The sequence below is a fragment of the Tyto alba genome, unplaced genomic scaffold, assembly GCF_018691265.1.
Source record: "Tyto alba isolate M040663 unplaced genomic scaffold, T.alba_DEE_v4.0 Super-Scaffold_29, whole genome shotgun sequence".
Taxonomy (NCBI): domain Eukaryota; kingdom Metazoa; phylum Chordata; class Aves; order Strigiformes; family Tytonidae; genus Tyto; species Tyto alba.
This window is the reverse complement of record NW_024881303.1, coordinates 8131021-8151863: the sequence shown is the minus strand read 5'-3', so window position 1 is coordinate 8151863 and position 20843 is coordinate 8131021. Positions and strand designations below refer to the sequence as shown.

Sequence of the window (20843 nt, the reverse complement as noted above, 5' to 3'; positions counted from 1 at the left end):
GCAACAGGTATCAGGATACATTTTAAGTATCAGTGTGAAGGCAGATTGTCTCCTCATCAGTCATAGCACTACAAATATTAATCTAAAGTTAATTTAACAGTCATTTCTCCTGTTCTTGCTCTGCAGTACCAGCTCTTAGCATTGACAACCAAAGCGCTCAGAGTTTCTGAAGTTCATTTTACAGGGACAGAGTAGGATTCCCCAGGCATGGGATTTCCTGATTAACACTGATCCCAGACACTTTGGCTGTCTCAGAGAGCCCTGCACTGGCTGCAAAAACTGAGGCATTCGGGACTTGCACGACCCGCTGAGCTCCAGCACTCTCAGTACACGGAGGGGTGGATTACAGACAACAGCTTGAGCAATACTCAGGGGGACAGTGTGGGCTATTTCTCCTGCCTGTTTTCTTTCCCAAGATGTCCACTCTTCTTTTCTTTTTTTTTAATTTCTCTTGTAATATGCAGTAATTTTTTATACCCTTGGGGTAGATGGAAAAACAGATAACTTACTTGTGGAGAATTTCATTGTCAGAGTTCAAGATACTGTTTTCCTAGCACAGGTAAGGCAATGAGAAGCTGTTACTAACCCCAATAGGGAACCAAAATAACCTTTGTCTAACACCCTCTGCCCTGTAGCTATCACACTGGCATTTGCAGCAGACAGACTGAGCATTAGGCTTTCCTGAGTTCAAAGCTGAACTTGATGTCTCCCTGGCCCTGACCAGCAGGCCTGTCTGTCTTCATCTCCTGTCTCCAGTGTGACCTGAAATTAATGAGAACGGTTAATATTCTGGTCTTGACGAAGGGATGTGCACCCCCAGCCAACACACTTGTCTCCTGGCATTGTAGAGTGATATATCCAGAATCAATTTTGCATCTTAGTGTCCAAAACACTGAAACAAACATATGAAGGTAAGAGTCAATAAACTGGATAAAAAAACCTCTACTGTATTGGCCAAGAAATCCTTAATGTTTCATGTCATGCTTTAGAAAATCACTTTAGCCTAAGACTCACTTAGCGATTACAGTCCCATTTCAGCCCCAGATATCCAAGTGAAGCTCTGATGGAAGGTTTAGAAAAGACCTTTTAGACACAGACAAGGAGATCAATCTGTTTAGTCTCAAAAGGGAGAGAGTGGGAGGCAACTTGGTTACACTGTCCTCACATGTGGAAGATAATGGGCACTTAAAAGGGATTCTTAATCTAGGAGAGAGGCTTAACAAAACCCTCATGGCTAGAAGCTGAGGCCAGACCAGTTCCAATTAAAAGCAAGATACTTTAAAAAAGGATTTTTTTTAAAAAAAAGCCACCTATTTAAGTGATTATGACCACTTGGGACAGTCTGCTTGGAAAGGACAGTCTCCACACCAATACCAGGCACTTTCTGGGAGGTGTCCTGCAGCCACCTCTTATGGCCCCTGAGAGGGAAATTCAGCTGGAATTTACCAAAATCTCACCTACCAGCTCCCTCTGAGCTTAGCTAAGCCCCCAAAATAGTTCCATAAAAAAGATGAAATATCCTTTCCTAGCAATGACAGTGCAGTGCTATTTTGGTCCCCATATACCTGAGCTTTAGCAGAGTTTGTGCCTTGAACCACCCTGTCAAAACTATTCTTGAAATGAAGAGACCACCCAAAACAGCCAGTCCAATGCCTGTTTCACTGTGTTAATACCTTATCCCAGCTGGGTCTTGTCTGCTGTCATCCTTTTACGTGTACAGTTGAACTGGAACAGAAGCTGCCTTACGTAGAAAAGCAATCCATTTACAGACTTCTATCGTACAGCCTTCCATAATATTCTTCTGCACCCACCATCCCATAGGCAGGAAAAGCAAAAGTGGGTTGACTAGAAGCATGCACAATGGACAGACCTGTATTTCACTCCATTTATGTACATTCATTCCCACTGTGTTAAATGCCAGAGAACACAAGATATATAATACAACTGGTTCCCTTTCTTCAAGGCTTTCAAAGGAAACAGTTTGCTCACTGACCAGCATCAGATCCCATTAGTGATTCTGAAGCACAATGCTGTTTGATTTATTTATCAAAGCTGGTATTTTCAAATGAGTTTAAAGGAAACCTGGTCATCTGGGAGGGGACGGAGAGAGACACAGAAATGCAGCACAAAACTCTCTCATCTAGAATGACCTTTTCAAAAATTTGAAGTTCCATGAAAGATTTCTTTAAGAAGTCCCCAAAAGCTTTTATTGAAATAGTTACACACTTCCTTATCCAATACCTACCGAGAAGCACCCAACACAGAGGTGCAGAGGGGTTTGTATGCACATGCAACCCCTTGTGAGCAGTGCAGAAGACTTTATCCATGGAGCACTTGTCTGTGATTTTAACATGCAGCCCTTCCTTGCTTTTCTGTCTTTTCAGGAGAGAGCATGTACATACATGGGAAAAAAAAAAAAAAAAAAAAACAAAAACAAAAAAACAGAAAAACAAACAAACAAACAAAACAAAACAAAACAAAACAAAACTTTAAATATCATATTGTAACCTGGAAAAGACAAAGCACAATTTTAGATCCCAGGTAGTGTCTAACTGGTACATGAGCTGGCAAACACATTTCCACAGGAGTTTGTGAAGAAGAGCAACATGCTGTACCAGCCACCAGCAGTGAGCAGGGCAGACCTGCCTGCTCTGCCCACGCCGGCTGGCACTCGGTCCCTGCACCCGAGCCTCATTCCTCCTCACAGCTGCAGTGAACCTCTCCAACATAGCTGCAGCTGCTAAAATTAGCATGGGATAAAGTCTACTGTATGCTGAACAATTTGCTGCCCTCTGTAGTCCAAGCTGAGCTGTATTCAATCCATGTCAGGAATATCACTGCTTTTGATTGAATCCCTTCACCGAATCAAGGCAGCATGACAAAAGGGCAGTGAAGACAGGTCCAACTGGGCAAGCAACAAAGTCACCTTGCCAAATGTGTGCCATCACTGGAGGGGGGGGGTCATCCCAAAGGTTTCCCATTGCCAGGGGAGCCCTCCCTGAAAGTCAATCAGGAAGCACCCTGCAGTTAAAAAAGGGACAAACTTGGCTTGGGCCAATACCTGGTGTGCCACTCATGTTCCTAGTGACACTGCTGTGTCTGTAAAGTATGGGAATTCAGAGATGGAATAGAAATCTGCAAAGTCTGTGTGAAGTTGAAAAAAAAAAACACAACAGCCTGAGCAGACACCCCCAGAGAGGCCCAACTCCTTAGCATACTTTAACGCATCTGCAGATAAGACATTTCTTTTGTCAAGCTCAGGCTGATCACCTGCTGCATTTCACTCTGGTGAGTTAACCAGAAAAAGGGAGCTCAGCCCATCGGCCAGGCTCTGTGGAAACCTGCCGAGCCCGCAGGGGCCAAAGGGGGCTGGGTTTGGAGACTGGAGGACCTGAGCTGCAGGGTACCACTGTCCAGCCCAGGCACAACACATAAATAAATGGCTGGCAGTACGTTCAGGGCATCAAGGACCTCTTTGCCTCCAATGGCACATGGCCCCAGCAGCTAATTTATGAAAGTAGGCACACAGCTCCAAACAAATGCATGTTCCTATTTCCACAGCCCCACTATCCTGAAGCAATTTCCCCCCCTTCCCTCCCAACCCAACACCTTTATTAAAACTAACAACAAAGCTTCCAACAGGGGGGAAAAAAAAAAAAAAAGAAAAAAAAAAAAAAAGTGCCTTCACTGCAAACTGATGAAGTTTACAGCCAGGTTTTTCCCCAAAGAAAACAGTTTCTGCTTTTCAGCCTTCCCCAATTACATTAGTACAACCATTTCTCAAGGTGACGGGTGCTCTGGGTTTAATGTAACCTAAATAAAGTCTGCAGGTAGCTGTAGCCCTCCAGTGGTGAAAATAGAGAGACACAGCTATGCATTTTTATTGTGTGTGCATAGGAGACAGAATTATCGTAATGGGCAATGATTGCTTTTTCTTCTCTCTCTTGATGGCATTTGGGGGTGCCAGTGCACAGAAGACAATAAATCCGGCTCCCAGTGGGCACACAGGGTCCATCCCACAAGGACCACAGCTCAGGCACTGAGGACAGACAGCAGTAAGCACAAAGCTGAGCCACGTGAAGCTTTCAAAGGAGCAAGACTTCTCTGTGCACAGCCTCATCTGACCCAGCAGGTTGTTCTTCTGCCAAGGAACCCCTCAAACCAGATGCAGGGTGTGCCATACCCTGGCAATCAAGGCACCCTCCCACCCTAATTCAGGCCCAGTCCTGCCTGTTCAGTCTCTTAGCATACAGGTAATGCCCAAGCCACCAAGCTCGGGTTGGACACTGCGTTTGAGATACTTCATGCTCAGTCCTGATACCTGAAGGACATCACTGCCATTTCACATACCATAATTGCAATCGGTCTCCCATCACCTTTGCATTGAAACAGAGACAATATTGGTGCTCAGACAGCAGACCTGGGAGATACTGGTCAGCCAGTGGCCTTTCCCCCACTGTACGGACTAACTGCACAGTGTAGGGATTATTTGCTACTACTTTGGGTCCTTCAAGAAGTGAAAGGAGGAGGGGCAGGACATGGGTCCAGAACAGACTTTATCCACACTTTGTGGCTCTGGCCACCACTTGATGTGAGCACCAGGGCAGAGCCTGGGTTAAGTTCCCATCCACACTCTTGACACCAGATCACGAGGAGGGTCTCTTGTAAATAAATCAGAGCAGGACCTTGCATTTTGTTATGCTCATGTCAGACCTCTACAGCACTCAGCAACCAGCACACACCATACCGCTTCTTAAGAGAGCAAAGGAGAAAGAGTTTACACCAAACTAGCAAGATTTGGATACAGTCTGGGTCCAGTTGCTAAGGAAAAACTCAAAGAGATGTTGCAAAACAGGTGTGGAGCAAGTCTTGGTTTGGGGCTGCCTGTCCTTGGGAAACGGGGTCCTTCAAACCCCCATCCAGACAGCGCCCATCACTGCACCCCTACCTGAGCTCTGGTCAACAGCTCTCTCCACCTGGTTTTACACACAGCTCCAACACAATTTTCCAGTAATCCTTCAATATAGCAGTGCCATCTTCAGGCAGAAAGCCTGCCCTGCACCCCTCTGCTGGGGGTGGGGACCTGCCAGGGAGCCAGGACAAGGCATGCTGCAGAGCAGACTCCAGCCCCCAGAGGTATCAGCGTTTAACTTAATATTTCCCCATGTTAGCTGCCCTCGATTTCCAGCTGACCCCCAGCCTTAAGAACTGCAAATTCCAGATTCACGTGAGCTTTTATTAGCCTCATGACAAGTCTCCCTCCCAATGTCCACAGCACTGATTTTTTTTTATCTGAAGTAGAACCAGATAAGACACCACCAAGATGGTCCATCAGCCTCTGGTCACTACTTCTCTCAGACCCGTGTCCCAGGACACACATTACCAGGTAAAACAATCACGTGTGAAGAGTAACTACTTGGTAGCACAGTGCAAGGTTCCTGCAAGCTGAGACCTTTCACCTCTTTTAACCCAGATTTTTGTCCTAATTCAGGTACTCCCACAAAAGCTTTTCCATTCTGCTGTCTGAGCAGCAACCAGAGATGGGTTCTAGCCCTCCTCCAGAGCAGACAGGACTTCACCTCGGCTATTTGCCTATGGACCTGTGACCCCATCGGCCTTAGACACAGAATTTTGCAGAAAAATAGCTGTTCACACTTGTGCTGCAAGCAAGGGGCCCATCTCACTGGGATGATCAGTAATGGCACTTCGATTCCGTGAGGCAAAGGCTGCAGATGTAGGGGGTATCACCCTCTAGACCTGGTCTCACAGGGCTCGGATTCATACATGCTACCACAACGCAGGACGCCTAAGTCCTTATGGCGTTGTCAGGATGGACACGTTTGCCCAGTCCCACCCCATGGCTTCATGCACCGACCAAATCCCAAGGTTTCTCTGGGTGACGCCACGTCAAGCTGCAAACCCTGCCTGTGCTGCAGAGCTCCAGGAGAGACCCCGTCTGCCTGGGGCAGGGGGCAACCAGCCCTTGGGAACACTCCCTGGGTATGGGACTGATGATCCCAGCTCTGTGTGGGAACATGCTGGAAAACTCCTGCGGCTCCCCCCAGCATCCCAGCAAGGGCCATGGGCTTTCCAGATGCCCCGACTGTGCTGCAAGCACTGGTCATTGGTGTTGGAGGGCACCACAGTGGACGGTCTCAGCACAGCTGAAATGTCTGCATGGTCCTGAGCCTCAAAGGGTAATGTTGGAGTACAATATCAGCCCCCCCACTCTGAACAGAAGATTCTGGCACCTCACAGGGAGAGAGATCTTTACCTTCCCAGACATCTTTCCTCTTCCCTGTTAGCAGATGTTACATACAATCCTCCATGCTGCAAAATGACAACAATTTCCACTAAGCAGTTTGTTTCAGGAGAAGCCTCCTTCCACCAGTAAGAGCTACAATTTGGCACCATTCAGCCCAGCTGGGGATAATTTACTATCAGTGGCACATCAGCCTGCAGGCAGCAAGGCAGTGTAGACTGTCCTGCTGTGTTAGAAAAGCCAGGAGAGGTTGCAATGCTCTGCAGCACACTTCAGCCGGGAGCTCAAAGCATTGCCTAGTCTGGCGAGCAGCACTGCATATCTTAGGGCCAGAATTAATTAAGCCCTGAAATGCATGGAGTGTGGGATGTAATGGTGAATTACAGCTTTCAGCTGGATTCCCTGGGTCCAGAGCCAGCTGCTCCACCAGTCTGGGCTGGCAGTGCTGAGGTAGGGCAGCCCAGCAGCTGCTTCCATTCAAATCGGCTGAAAATGGCCATAATGAGCAAAAAAGGAAATACAGCTGAGAACAAAACAAGCCCACAGTGGTCTGGCCACAGTGCTTTCAACACCTCCTTTAGCACCAGAGGAATTGGCATAGAGGACTCCACCTTCAGTCTGCAGCAGAATTTGTCTTGTGGCAGGATGATTCCCACGGCTTTGAAAATACCCACGGTGAGAAAGTATTTGCATGGGTTGGACAACTGTGCTGGGAGGTGGGAAGCTGCTACACTGCCTTTTATTTCTGCACAAAAGCAGTTGCCTCCACAACTGGATCAAGCCCAAGGCTCAGCATCTCCTCCCAGTGTGGTATATCCTCAGAGGTAGTAGCTCCCACCCAGAACCTAGGAGGACTTTCGGCCCTCTGAATACATCTCTCTGTGCCAGGGACATGCCACCCCAGAGGCCCTTGGCCATTGTAATGGGGGGCAAACAGGCCAGACCTGCAAACACGCAGCCTACCTCTTTTAAGCAGCCCATTTCTTCAAGTCATGCACGTACCCATGTTGAGGTCTTTGGTTAAAAGGAGGAGTAGTTCAGAGATGGGTAAAGGGCTGTGTCTGATAAAGAACATCTCAGGATTTGGGTGGTGGCTGCTTAATCCTGGTAACACTGCATTCAAACAAGGTATGTAGGGGACTGGGGGCCAGTGGCTTCAGATCTGTCCTCAGATTGGCAGCACGCAGCTCTTCTCTCTTAACACAGCACCATTAGAGGAGGTGGCTAATTTACTGCTGTGCCTGTGGCAGCTGGTTGCAATGCTCAGTCTTTAAAAGTCCGGGCCTGCAGCTCCCCCCATGGTACCTGAGCCCTGGGGGGAGGTGGGGACGGGGGCTGAAGCTCCCAGCCCTGGAAGATGTTTCCCTGTAGCTACTTCAAGGCACTCCTGCCTGTTCATGCTTTTGTAAATATTTCTCCTTATTAATATCTCTTAAATGCTTTCAGAGTTTAATTTCAGTTTCTTTGGGGAAAATAATCCTAAAGAAAAGCCCTGAGGATGGGGGAGAGCATGATCTTTCCATTATAATCAGGATTTTTAGTAAAAATTCCTATATTCCTGAACTGCTCCAATAGCCACCTATTTTATTTTTGACCCTTCTGCAGCAGCTGGAAGGTACCCTGCAGAACATCATTAGAAAAATGTTTCCTTGCAGATTTTTAAATAAACAAGGAAAGGGAGAAGGATCTTGCAAGTCCATAAGCAAGTTGGAATGCAAATGATGGGATCAGGACAGGACAAATAAATGTCAAGGTTTGCACAGCATTCAGAGGAATTTCCCCAGCCCTGCACGTCAGATAGGTCAGATGGGTCCAGGTTCCCCCCGCCAGGATCCAGATCCCTCAAAGAATCTGTGGATATAACTTTTTCAGGGGATGGATGGTGTTAGAAACCTTTCTTTAGTAACATTACATGTTAACTTGTAAACCAAACAGCATATACTCAATAACAGTCCATTTGGTTCAATAGAAATAGATCTTTATTAATAACATGCACATCATATGTATATTTAAAATACATATACATTTTTCTACTATTCACTTTAGAAAACAATTTCATAAAAACCTTTAATCAGGTCCCAAGTAATTTTAAACATTAAAAAGCCATTTTTTATTATAGAACCAGTAGGTATTATTCCAATTAAGTGGTGTATAATCACCATGTATTTAACATAATGCAGGCTCATGCATTTCAATAGAAATAGGTGTTCCCTTTTCTGCTTTGTTAATCATGTCAAATATATGATGATATACTTGACAACACCTGCCACAGTTGTTATATGCAATTGTAATTCCCTGCTGAGAGCGCGCTGTACAGATGGCGTTTAAAAGCTGGAGACAACTTTTTTACAACTTTCTGAGTTCCCATGAGGGGCGCCTGGTATTGTAGGTGACCCAGAACCCAGCTATGACAGAAACCAGAAAAACAGAATTTCATGAACAGCGAAGAGGAAAGCAATCTAAAAAAGAAGAGAAGAGGGAATTGCCATATCCCCTCTGTGTTCATGGCAAACAGAGGTCAGGGCCATGTTTCCCAAGGCCCCGCCAAGTACCGAACTAGGTCTGTATAGAGTGCACGGAGTTATCAACTATAGACGGTTTGCAGATTTACAGAACATATACAAAGGCTCGTATGAGGATGGGACTTTAAGGCACGATAGTCCATATACTCAACACATTCATTGAAAACAAAAGTTCAATTTACAGTGCAATATAAATGTATTCAAGAACTCAAGCGGCAGCTCGATGATCGCTTCCACCGATAATTAGGCAGCTGAGGAGTGCTCTGCGGTGCGCAGCAGCCCCAGCCCTGCCCACGCTCATACCCACGCCGAGCGACAAGTGCACGAGGAGCCCCTCTGGCTTCGGCGAGAGGATCTGTGCAAAGAGACTTAGATCTGATAGCGGTTGCGTTTACACGAGCGGGGCCGTAACGTGTCGGGGTGTCAGCGGCAGAGGAGCCGCCCCGCTGAGCCAGGGCTGCCTCCCGCGTGTGCACCCCCCCGGCCCACAGCCCCGCGTGGGGACCCCACGCCCACCCCCACGCCCACCCCCACCGCCCCTTCCGCGGCCAGGATCGGGCCCGGCATTTACAGAGAAGAAAACTTAACTCATTGAAACACTAATTACAGTCAGGTGTGCTGCTGATCCAAGACAAAAATTAATTGTCCTAAGCCAGTCATTTTCAAAACGATCAGCTGTCATTACCAAGGCTGTCCTTGTCACCCGGCTCGTCTATATTCTCTCTGATGAACATATTATCTCCAAGGCAACCGAGTCAAAGGGAAGGAAGGACTTTCTTTACATTCAGTGCAAACATAGCCCATATGTGGGAGTTCCTAATGCAGTCGTAATAGAATATAGATATATATATCTATCACTGAAAGTTGACCACCTACAGAAGATTCACACATCAGAAGCCAGAAAAGCCGAGTTGTAGCTACAAACCCAAAAAAGAAAAATCACTGTATGTAGCTGTATTAAAATGCTGGTACCCAGTAACTTGGTAACTAAATGTTAAAATCAGTATATAATTCAAAAAGTGTCAAATTAAATATTTGGGGAGTAACTTGCAATGTAATTGCACCTTTGCGCTTCTTTATCACCCCATAAAATATGGGGTTTAAGCACTAAAAAGTAGAATGTTTCAGACCCACTTTTCAACAGCACAAATCACTGTGCAAAGCAGAAGGCAGTAAAAACTTGAGCAGACAAAGTATTTAGACTTGTGGACCTTTGATTCAATTTCATATCAAAAAGTCAACCATAAAAAAACAATTCATTTTCTAGAAAGAAATAATCCATTTTAACAGCTCCTAGAGCAAGTAGAAATAAAAAAATCAGACAATGTTTTTGTTCAAGAAAACAACACATGAGAAAAACATGAGTAAAATATCCTCCTATTTCACAGGTAGCCCAAGGAGTTTTGTTGTCTGATACAGGTTTTTGTGTGTTATATCTGTTCAGTTATTGTAACACCTTATCAGAGAAGCTTTCAATGGGCAAGAAAGTATTTGCCTCTTCCAGCAGGCAAGGAAGTTACTCTTCAGAGATGACTCTGACAGGGGAAAATTTTTTTTTTTTTTTCAGGTGAGGTTAAAGTCTTTATTCCTATTATGCTTTTTCATTCCATTGAAACATTATTAATTTTATGTAAAACTTTTTGTTTATTCAGGCCAGAACCATTCTATGAATATAATAAAGTAGGTCAGTGAAAGGAAAAAAAAAAAAGCATTTTAGTATTTCATGTAGCTGCTAGATCATTATGAATTTAAGCGAAAATGGACACAAACTATGCATAAATCAGATCACTTCAGAGCAGAAAATTACATCGTTTGAACAATCAGAAGACAGAGGTAATTTTCCTTTACCACCTAGCAGTCTTCTAATGTCCCTACCCCAGCCCTTTAGTCTGCACGAGGTGTGCAAGGTGCCAGCAGAGGCCAGAGAGCTCTTTGGGGGGATAACGGCACCTCTCACAACATCCATCGTATCATCAGCCCACAGCCCACGCAGCAGGTGGGGTTCGCTGCCAGCTTTTGCTGGTGGTATTAGGGCTGTTCCACACACCTGAGAATTAGCCTCGCCTTTCTCAGCCAGCCCCTGTCGAGATGGACGTGGCCACTTACAGCTGGAGATTTCTCTAACTATGCCAAACACAAGCTTAATTGTTCACATGATTTTGGGCTGGTGCAAGCCCAGGGCCAGCAGGAATATAACCACACTTAGCCAAGCAGCTCTGGCACAGAATTATACTGACCGAGGCTTTAAAGACACCCTTTTGTAAGAGACGAGTAAATATGCCTTGTCTCAAAATAAAAACAAAAACCTGAACATTCATCATGACTAACAGAACCTCCCAAACAGCACTGCCCTGTTTCTCCAGCCTTCCCACAGTATCTGCACTGTTTATGTTCTCCAGTTTGCAGGTTATCCTTGTTTTGAATTAGACTGTTGCCTTTTTTTTTTTTAATTTTATTTTCATTTTCAAAAATATTTGGATTTCACTGTTTCCTTCTGTCTCCTAAACCTGTACTGACTTCTAACTGTTGATATCGGAGTTAACTTTGCTCTTCACACCTCCTGCTTTTGCCCTTCTGTCTTTTCTCCTGCACTAACATGCCTGAGAGCTGCGATGATACATGCGACACACACGACTAGGATACTCTAAGCAGGGTTACAGGAGGAATCCTACATGAAGCACATCCCTGGCAAGCAATGGCATTTGTTCATACTGTACAATGCTTTGGAAATAGCATCAGCCACATCTGCATGAGCAAAGCCTTTCAAAATAAAAGATTTAGTTCTTAGATACGTATCTGCCTCCAGCTGAGTGTGCACTATTATTTACTTTGCTTTAAAGTTTTAAAGTAGTGATAGCTAGCGAGGCAAAGCCGGTTTCTTCACTGTAAGCCAGCAGACCTGTAGGACTTTGATGGGCTTTGGATCATCTTCTATATTTGTTCAGCAATTCTGGGATGCAAGTCACCCGCAGCTGACCTGCAGGTGTATCGGTAACAGCTAGTTTACAGGCTCATTAATCACATTTCCCCAGGTTATAGTGCAATCTTTGCTTTTGACCCCATTGCTGGAGCATCATCTTTTCCCCTTGTATTACTCTTTGGTATTTTCATGACATAGCTTTGGCAGCTATAAAACTTTCCACTTTTAGTTATCAATCTGCTGAACATCTCTCATGTCATAGCTTGTGAAATACATATTTACATATTTTAATGTTAATTCTCAGATTGAAATTAGGCATTTCACTTAACCTGAAACACTATTACTAATGCTGAGCAGTTACATCAGGAGAGCCTCTGAGGTTTTACTAGCAACTGTCAGATACTGTCATTCTCTATCTATAACAGTTATCATTGTTTTTCTGCCTTTTATATTCCACATAAAAAAGAAATTGCTGTCTATCCCTTAGCACCAACATGAGCCTCTGGCCAAACAGCAAATAAGCATGCAAAGAAGTATGAGGGAAACAGCTAGGGAAAGAATCAGATGAGGTTAAGGAAACACTGATGACGGGCTGAAGAAACAATCTTTCCTGTGAGTCATTTTGATTTGTATTAAAATAGCAAAGTAGATACCAGCTAAGAGATAATATAAGCAAAAGGTGAATGCAATTATTAAAAAAACAAAAAAACAAACAAAACAAAAAAAAAAAAAACCCAAACAAAACAAAACAAAACCACAAACAACACAAACCCTTGCAAATCTCAGTATAGAGTATCTTGTAAGTAACAAGTCTCTGAAAATCCTAAGCAGAAGGCTGCTTCCTTTGGCACTGACTCCTTCATGGTCAAAACATTTCTCAAAGAAACTTTCTATCTATACCTTTACAGTAAATAACTTGCATTTTACTCCTCACTGTTAGACTACTCAACCGCTTTGGGGGCTCCCCTTCCATTGGGGATAGCATAATTTAACTGCAAAGTGAATTTGAACATCTCTACACACAGATAACTTAAATGCAGCTTGGTTTCTACAAAACACATTGTGCGCAGTCTCTGTGGGTAAGGGCCTCCGTATTGCACCAGCCCTCTGTGTATGCCAAGGTACTTCATGACCAGGGGGTTAACAGCGGGGACTGCAGAGCATTATTCAAAGTACCTTCCACTCAGCTCTGAACTCATCCGCCTTTGATCACAAGTATATCTGCAATTAGTGCCTCATCTTAACATCTCAATAAGCAGTTCAAGCATTCAGAAACAAACATCAGTGGGTCTAACAGCTACTTTAATTCATTTTATAAATAAGCAATTGAGAATTTTGCTCCAAGTGGCTGCTCGTGTAGCCCATTCCGTAAACGGCGTTCTCTGCAGAGTAAGGCACGATGCGATACGAATGCAGCTCTTCATAATAGAGCGACTGGGAACAGCACTCTTGTACCATAAACTTCAGCCGTTTTCGTGCATCAGAGTAAGCAGTCCTATAACACGGAGCCTCCTTAAAGTATTCATAGCTCTCCCTCTCTGTCTCTAGATGAATCTTCCTCAACAGATTGTTAATTAATACAGACCTACGGAGATAAGCTTCAGGGTCATCCAGGAATCGGAGTTTCTGGAGAGAAAGTTTTAGAATACAAGTCCGGTCCTCAGGTAGTATCAGGTGCTGGGGAGTAAAGAGTAAGCAAATGGGTCTTTAGCATCAAGGAATGAAAACAGGGGAGAATGGGGTCACGGAATGAGATAGCTACTCACTTTTGGACAATACTCATGGTAATCTTGATGTAAATGTTCTTCTTCTGCATATTTTCTCTTAAAGTAGGCTACTTTCGACGTCGTTAATGTCTTTGGTAGGCCCCGATCAGATCAGCTCTGCACAAAACAAGAAGAAAAAGAAGTTCATTAACACTTGCTGCCATGGTGGCTGTAACATCACAGTCTGGGGGTGTAGGGGAAGGAGGGGTCCAGAGGTGGGATGCAGCCAGGCCGACACTCAGCCTCGACCTGCCGCCCTCAACCCACTGGAAAAAATAATTGAGAGGCTGGCAACTGTGCAGGCATTTGTGAGCCACCACCTCGAGGCTTGCCAGCACAGCAAATCCTGCTCCAGAGTGACAACCACAGCACTGGACACAGGCTGCCACGCCGGGCAGGGTGCCCAGGCCCTACAACCGAGCGGGTACCCCCCCAGCCAGGCACAGCCTCACAGAGCAGGGCGTGAGAGATGCCCAAGCTGGGAAGGTCTCCATGCACTGCGGAAGGAACGGGGATGGGACCACCCATCTGCAGAGCATGGGTCCCTGCGCCACACTGGGGTCTGTGTGGGACTAGGGATGGGTTTTAATCTCCACACACCATACACAGAGCTCCGTGTTTTCCCTGGAAACTGAATACAGAGCGTATTCACTAGATGGTAGTGTCGTCCCAGAGAAGCAGGAGAGCCCCAGCCTGGTGAGAGGGTGATGGAGCTGATTTGGTCCCTGGGTTGCTTCAGTTTTTCAGGGCGTAGAGGATGGAGGTTCAACTTCTGGGCTAAGAGAAGGGACTATTGGGGTTTTGCTCTGTGAGAAGAGCCCCGTGGAGGTCTGCTGCCCCAGAGCAGAGCCCTGCAGGGGACCAGGGCTCTCTGCACACCCACAGCCAGGCCTGGCTGGCTGCTCCGGGTCCACTCACCTCTATGGAGAGGTGGCATGGTGCTAATTCATAGTCTTAATGAGATCCGTAACTTCGGTGGTATTCGGTCTGGTGAACACTGGGTCCCTGTGAGACCCACGACTGGGTTTTGCTTTTCTATTCACTAGACAATACAAGGAAGCCCGTGTATTTGTGGGTGACATCATCACCTCCCAAGCCCTCTCTTTTGTAAGAAATTTCTGTTGTTTACTTTTAAGTGAACTATTTTTTAAAAAGTTATTATGCTGGCATTTTAAGACAATCCAGGGAAAGAAAGTATCTGGACCAACTTTTTAGAAAAATTCGGGTCCTATGAGACATATTTTCTCCCCCAAATTGAGATCTCCTTACGGAAGGCATTTGAAACTTAGGTTTTCTGAGGAAATAAAGGACTTGGTTCTGGACTGCTTCTCTGCCACACTAGAAAATCCAAAACACAGACCTCATGTCGCTGGAAGGATCCTGCCACAGGGCGTAGAGGGCTCCTTGAATCTTACCTGCAGGTGGGAGTGAAGATACCCGCACAACTAGTTCAGGGACTGGTGGCATCTCTCCTTCACTGGCAGGAAGGAGTAATGTGCTCTCCCTTCATCTACATCAAAAACCCACAAGAAAAGGCTGAAGAAGAACTCCCCTCATAAGAGAGTCATCTTGTGTTTTCTCCCTGAATTTCAAGTCTGTGCGGATGGAGGTTTCCCATAAAGGATGTTACAAATCTGGTCAGAAAACTCTTGACTGATGGATTAGCACCTCATTTGGAGCCAAGACCCCCAGCCCTGCTCTGGGATGGGGCTTGGCACGGATTGCATGAAACAGCAGCACTCCCCCAGGAGAAGAGCCATCGCTCTTGCAGTGGGACAACGCTGTTTTAGTCAGCCTGGATGACTGCACACACGAGAGATGCTCCCTGCATCCATCCCAGCTCTCGTGGGCAGGGGTACAGCCACGGTCTTCACCACTCTGTCAGCAATGGGTAGCTGCAAACACTGGTTTAAATTCATATGCAGCAACCTTCACTGCTTGCAGATTTTATTCTAGTATTTGAATTACACCAGAGCCTGGACACTGTGGACATTTAATTACTCTGATATTAGGTCCTCCTAGGTGAAAACCCCACTGTTGTGTTATTTGAGTGCAATCACAAATGCATTTATCCTCCCAGTGCCGTGGGATGGGAGAGTATTACACTTTTCCTCACATTGCTCTGAGGAAGACAAAGGTACAGAAAGATGAAGTGACATTCCTGTGGCCACCCAGGCTGTCAGGGCTGAGAAAGGAGCCAAACCCAGCGTACGGGTTGATGAGACAACCACAGGCCCATCCTTCCCCTTCAAACCAACCCTCTAAATGCTAAAACTCGCTCCCTAGTGGTTTTCAGTGAAAGGGCTGGAAGCACAGACCTAGCACTGCCTCTGTGCAGTGCAAGCAGAAAATCAGCCCGCACGCAGGGGCAGGACAGACAACCACAGCGGGCAGAGCATTGCAGCTCAGTCCTTCAGTTCCACCAGCTCCCTGCAAACCTCTCCTTTGCTACTCCTGGCCACAGGAATTCCTCACCTTGCCCCAGAGATGGAGGGTGACAGTGGGACATTCAGCGTCCCCTGAGCACGGGTGGCCCTGGAGACACCAGCAAAGAGCAGGGAGCCAGGACAAGGCAAGGAGCCGCTGGAGCGCTGGCACCCTGGCCCTGGAAGGGAGGGAGGGAGGGATGTGTTTTAGCACACAACATGGGCTGGGGGCTGCTGCTGGCTGGCAGAAGCAGACAAAAAAAATTGTATTTTTTGGAGGGACACATACAACCATACTGTCATGGGGTTCATCGAGCACCCAACAGGCACCCCGTTTCTGGGGTTACACTCAGCACCAGCCTGGGACATATCCCTTGGGTGCAAAGTGGTTGGCTGTATTTAAATTCCTAAAGACCTTACATCAGACAAAGTGGCAAAATTATAAGAACCCCCCCATAACCCGGATTAGTAGCAAGGAAGGGCAACAAGCAGCAAATGAACACCAAGAGCACTTCTGGGCTGTAAGGTTGGTTTTAAATATGTACCCACTTGTAAGTGAAAGGCTACGCTCTTAGAGCAAAGTAGCCACAAGCTGCTCGACACCATGCTAGCTGTTAGCAAATTCCAACAATTCCAGACCTTCAGGGCTTTGGGGCATCCACTTCCCCAGCCCAGCAGCTCCCATGGGTTGTCACGGGTGGCTCAACTTCCACCTCTGCTCCCCAGGAGGGAAGGGGTGATGCCTGCACGCCTGCAGCAACAGGATGAGAAAGTGAACCGAAGGCAAGCGCTGCCCGTGGCACAGCTGCTCCACGGAAGATGAAGGTCTGTTCTTGTGCTCAGTGTAGCTGCCATCCCACCACCAACTGTCTCATCGTCACTGTCATCTTTTGGGACTGCTGGTGATGTCCACACATCTGTCTGCAGGTGCAGGGGAACAAGAGCATGAACTGTGCCCTTGCACTGTGCCCCCAACACCGGCACTGATGCTAAAGCCTACAAGGGGCACCTCTCCCTGCAGGAGGCTTGCAAGGACCAAGCCTTTCTCTAACATTTGTCTTGAAAGTCAGAGCGGACTGGGTCTGTGTGTGCCTAAGAGCTGCCTGGCTGGGGTTACAGGCATACAAGGCTGTAGTAATGCCGCAGTGAATCAGACCCTTAGTGTTTTGTTTAAATATAAACATATTGAATCAGTGCTTTTTGTGTAGAAGGCTATTCTTGTGAGCCAAGTGTTTTGACAGTTACAGCAAGGTGGTATGAGTCACTGCCTCTGCCTCAGTCAAGCTCAGAGACAGCTATATCTTAATCACATTACGTTTTTTTTCAGCGCTACACCACAAGTCAAGGCACAGGGCCAAATTTCCCCACGGGGACTAACCAGCGTAGCGCTGAGTCCTGAGCGTGAGGTTTGTCCTTCCAGCCTGGATGAACCTCAGAAAAGCGCATTCAGCATCCCGCCAGCGTTCAGCTGCAAGCCCTCTGCTAGTCACCAAGGACTCTGTGAAATCTGCAGCGGCGGGCAGCGCTGTCAGGGCTCAGGAGCCCCAGGGCAGGGGCTGCCGGCTCACGCTGGCCAGTGTTTACACCCCGCTGGTGTAACGCCCTGCTCTGAGTGCACGGCACACTGGGGCACGGCGGCTGTAGCTGCCATTAAGGCTAATGGAAGTTTGCAACATAAATCCCGCACGCGGCAGTGAGGAAATAGGCGCCTCTGTCTCAAGCCTGGATCTCTCGCATGCAGCTTCGCGAGGCCTTTAATTGTACTTTCAAAAGAGCAAAATGCACCTGTTCCTATTTATTTCCCCAGGACTAATTACAGTGCTCTACGGCATGGTACCCACAGAGTTATTAGGCATGTTTGGACAGAGGGTTATCTTATCTAAATTGGGTTGGAAATAGATTTACAATGCAGCAACTTCACAGTTGAACTGCAAATTGCAAGAAATTCTCTTCATCTGGCTCCCGTGCTTCCCCATCACCCCAGCGACAGGAGCCCCTCTTCGGCATGAATGAGCGCCGGGTGATTTCCCCAGGGCTGCAAGCTAGCCGAGACGGGAGGCAAGGCAGAATTTAACAAACGATTGAACAGCCAGGGAAAAAAACCCAAAGCTTGTGCTTTTCCATCTCAGGCAACGGAGAGGGACCTGCAAGCTCTGTCCCAGAGCTCGTACGTGAGACCTTGGGAGCGTTCCCACACCTGCCTGCGCTGCCACCTCTCCTACCACTCCCCAGGAAGAAAATTCATCCCTGCCTGCTCGGTGCTGCAGTGAAAGGGGTTGTACGAGCCGGCACTGTTGGCTTGGTGATGCAGACATCTGCAGGGGGTAAGCACAGAGGCTCGCTGGCCAAGCCAGACCTGCCGACGCTGCGCGCAGAAGGCGGCGAGACAAATGTGCCGGTGCCCTGCAGGGTTTCCTCTTGCAGTGCAAGAGAGGATAATCAATATGCAAGCTAAAGCTGGCTGAGATGGAAACCATTTCTAAGCATCTCTTGCATGCGCAAATAGAAAACCTGAGCACACAGAAATTGGCATTTATTATCAGCAGGAGACGTGACTTTGACATGGCAGGACATATCATCATGTCCTTGCGACTGCTATCAAACTGCAGTGATAAATTCCCCCATCTCTAACCTCAGCAGCACTCACAATTAGGGAACGCTCAGCTGAAACCCTCCTCTGATTTCACACGCTATGCTGCTGCATTTCTTCAGGGGCAGGAAAAGCAGCTGGTCCCACTGTGGGATTCCCAGTTGATAATGCAAAGCTACCAGACAACACACAGATGAACATGTGGATCGAAAACACATGCCAGCCCCAGGATTTCATACAGGCTGCCGATCGATTGCAGTCCTTCAGGAGCATCAAGTCTTATTCCTCACTCAGGCAGAGCGAGCCCCCCTTAATTGACCCACAGAAAGGTGGGGACCCACAGCCATGCTGTTGTCTCCTGGCTGGAGCTGCTGGCTTTGCACTTTAAAACTGCCTTTCTTTTAATTTGCTAATTGTTTTGCAGATCTCCCTAATCACAGATTCTCCTCGGGTACACACATGTGCAAGGCACAAGCATCTGAACAGCTCTCACGAGTGCATGAAGACACGAGACTTAATGACTCACTATTCCTGTCTCATTCCTTGTGGTCCCACTGCTTTTAGCAATAGAATAAAATCAGATTTCCAGCTTCACCCTCTCTTAACACTAACCCAAGTAATTCCTCTCACTCTGAAGGCAAGCCCGACCAGCTGAAGTCTGCAAACTTGTTAGTTACCTGAGGATGCGGAGTCAATCTGCAAAGGGTCTTTCTGGGATAATCTCAGCAGTTTCAGTAAGATTTCGGCCTTGCACGGGCTCAGCGAGCATTTCTGGCAGCACAGCACTGCTGAACGGGTACCTGCTGTGGTGGAGCAAGGAGAAACACAGATGGTTCAGGTGGCAAAGTCAGGACATACATGGCAAGTAGCTGGACTGCAAGAGAGGAAAGTGCTATTTCAGCAGCCCCGCAGGGCTTAGTAACAGGAAAAATAAGAGTTCTGATGTCACATGCAATTCTCTAACTTTGACCTTGCTTCATGGACTCCCTTTCAAACATTGGGAAAGTGAAATAAAACATTAAGAAAAATCATTTCAGTCTCTCAGTGGTACAGCTGTAATCCTCTCAGAGCAAATGCTGCAAAAAATATAGCTTGCTCTTCTAAATATCCAGAAGTTTCCTGAACTAGAACATGATTACTGCCCTGAACACCACCTCTTAAAATGGCACATTATTTTCTCCATTAATTCTTGCCAGTCTCGGAGGAAAGCTAAAGGGCTACTATTAAAACCACACCATTATTTTGAGTAGTAGCATTAATTTCCTATCACACACACTCATACACACCCACACTGCCTGCAGAGTAATACAGGTCTGGGGAAAGGCAGATTACCATTTTTATTTAACAGAATTATTGCAGCGTGCATGTTTCAGTGTTTGCCTTACACACAGTACGGTTTCTAGGCTGCAAGTAGATGCAGCAGCAAGGCTGATGCCTTGCCTTCTGGGGAGAGCATTTGGCACACTGTGGTAAGAATATTTCCCACTCCAGGGGGAAAATGATCACAGATATGCATGTGCATACCCAAACTCTGCACTTTTCCATGTGTGTGCAGAGATACCCGCACTTTTTATGTGCATGGATGGAAAGAAATAAGTCTAAATCCTGCAAGAGAGAAAGAAACAGAGAGCATGTATGTGTGCGTATTCATGTCTTGCAGCTATAAGACACCTATATTTAGATAGCTGTCTCATCCCAGAGGATGATACTTCATTAAGAGGCAATGAAAGAGTAGCTACGGTGACTTTTCAGAGTTCAGCTTTGACCGTAAAAAGATGACTCTGGTTAAAGTCCCCTTTCCTAGAGCATGCTAAGAGCCCGGCAGGGCAGCAGGCACCACTGCCCACAGCCCACGGCACCGCAGGGTGAGCGGCGAGCCTCCCTCAGCTCTTTGCCCTCTTCCGCGACGCTGCAAAGCCGAGAGCTCCCAAACAAATACAAAACTTACTCCGCGCCGACAACCACCTGCTAAAGCCACCTAGGCACCGGCAGAGCCCCGCAGCAGAGCCTCACTGCCACCCACAACCCCACGGCTCGCCGTCCCCCGCCGCCGCCAGCTCAGTGGCACTCACCCAGCGAGCCCCGGCTCCAGAGGGGGGGCTGCTCCCCGTCCTTCCCTCGCTGCCCGGAGCCGCCCGCTGCTCCTGGAGGAGGTGGTGGCCGTGGAGGTGGCGGTGGAGGTGGCGGTGGAGGTGGCAGCTCCTGCGGGTCCCTGCAGCCACTGAGGACCGCATCACCTCCCGGCCGCAGCCCGCGGAGGTGGGTGCCCACATGTTCCCGGCGCGGATTGGTCCAGCGGGAGCAGATGTTGCCTGGTTGCTAGGAGCGTTGCTAGGAGCGTTGCTAGGAGACGGTGA

The 20843-nt window shown here is 47.1% G+C and overlaps 1 long non-coding RNA gene across 1 annotated transcript; it reads right to left on the bottom strand.

Moving 5' to 3' along the window:
* Positions 1–12989: 12989 nt before the first annotated feature.
* LOC116962470 lies at positions 12990–20740 on the bottom strand. Its single transcript, XR_004407632.2, has 4 exons — positions 20559–20740; positions 19164–19289; positions 13471–13587; positions 12990–13381 (listed from the first exon to the last, which is right to left on the bottom strand). It is a non-coding gene; the product is annotated as an uncharacterized LOC116962470 (long non-coding RNA).
* Between the last annotated feature and the right edge of the window lie 103 nt (positions 20741–20843).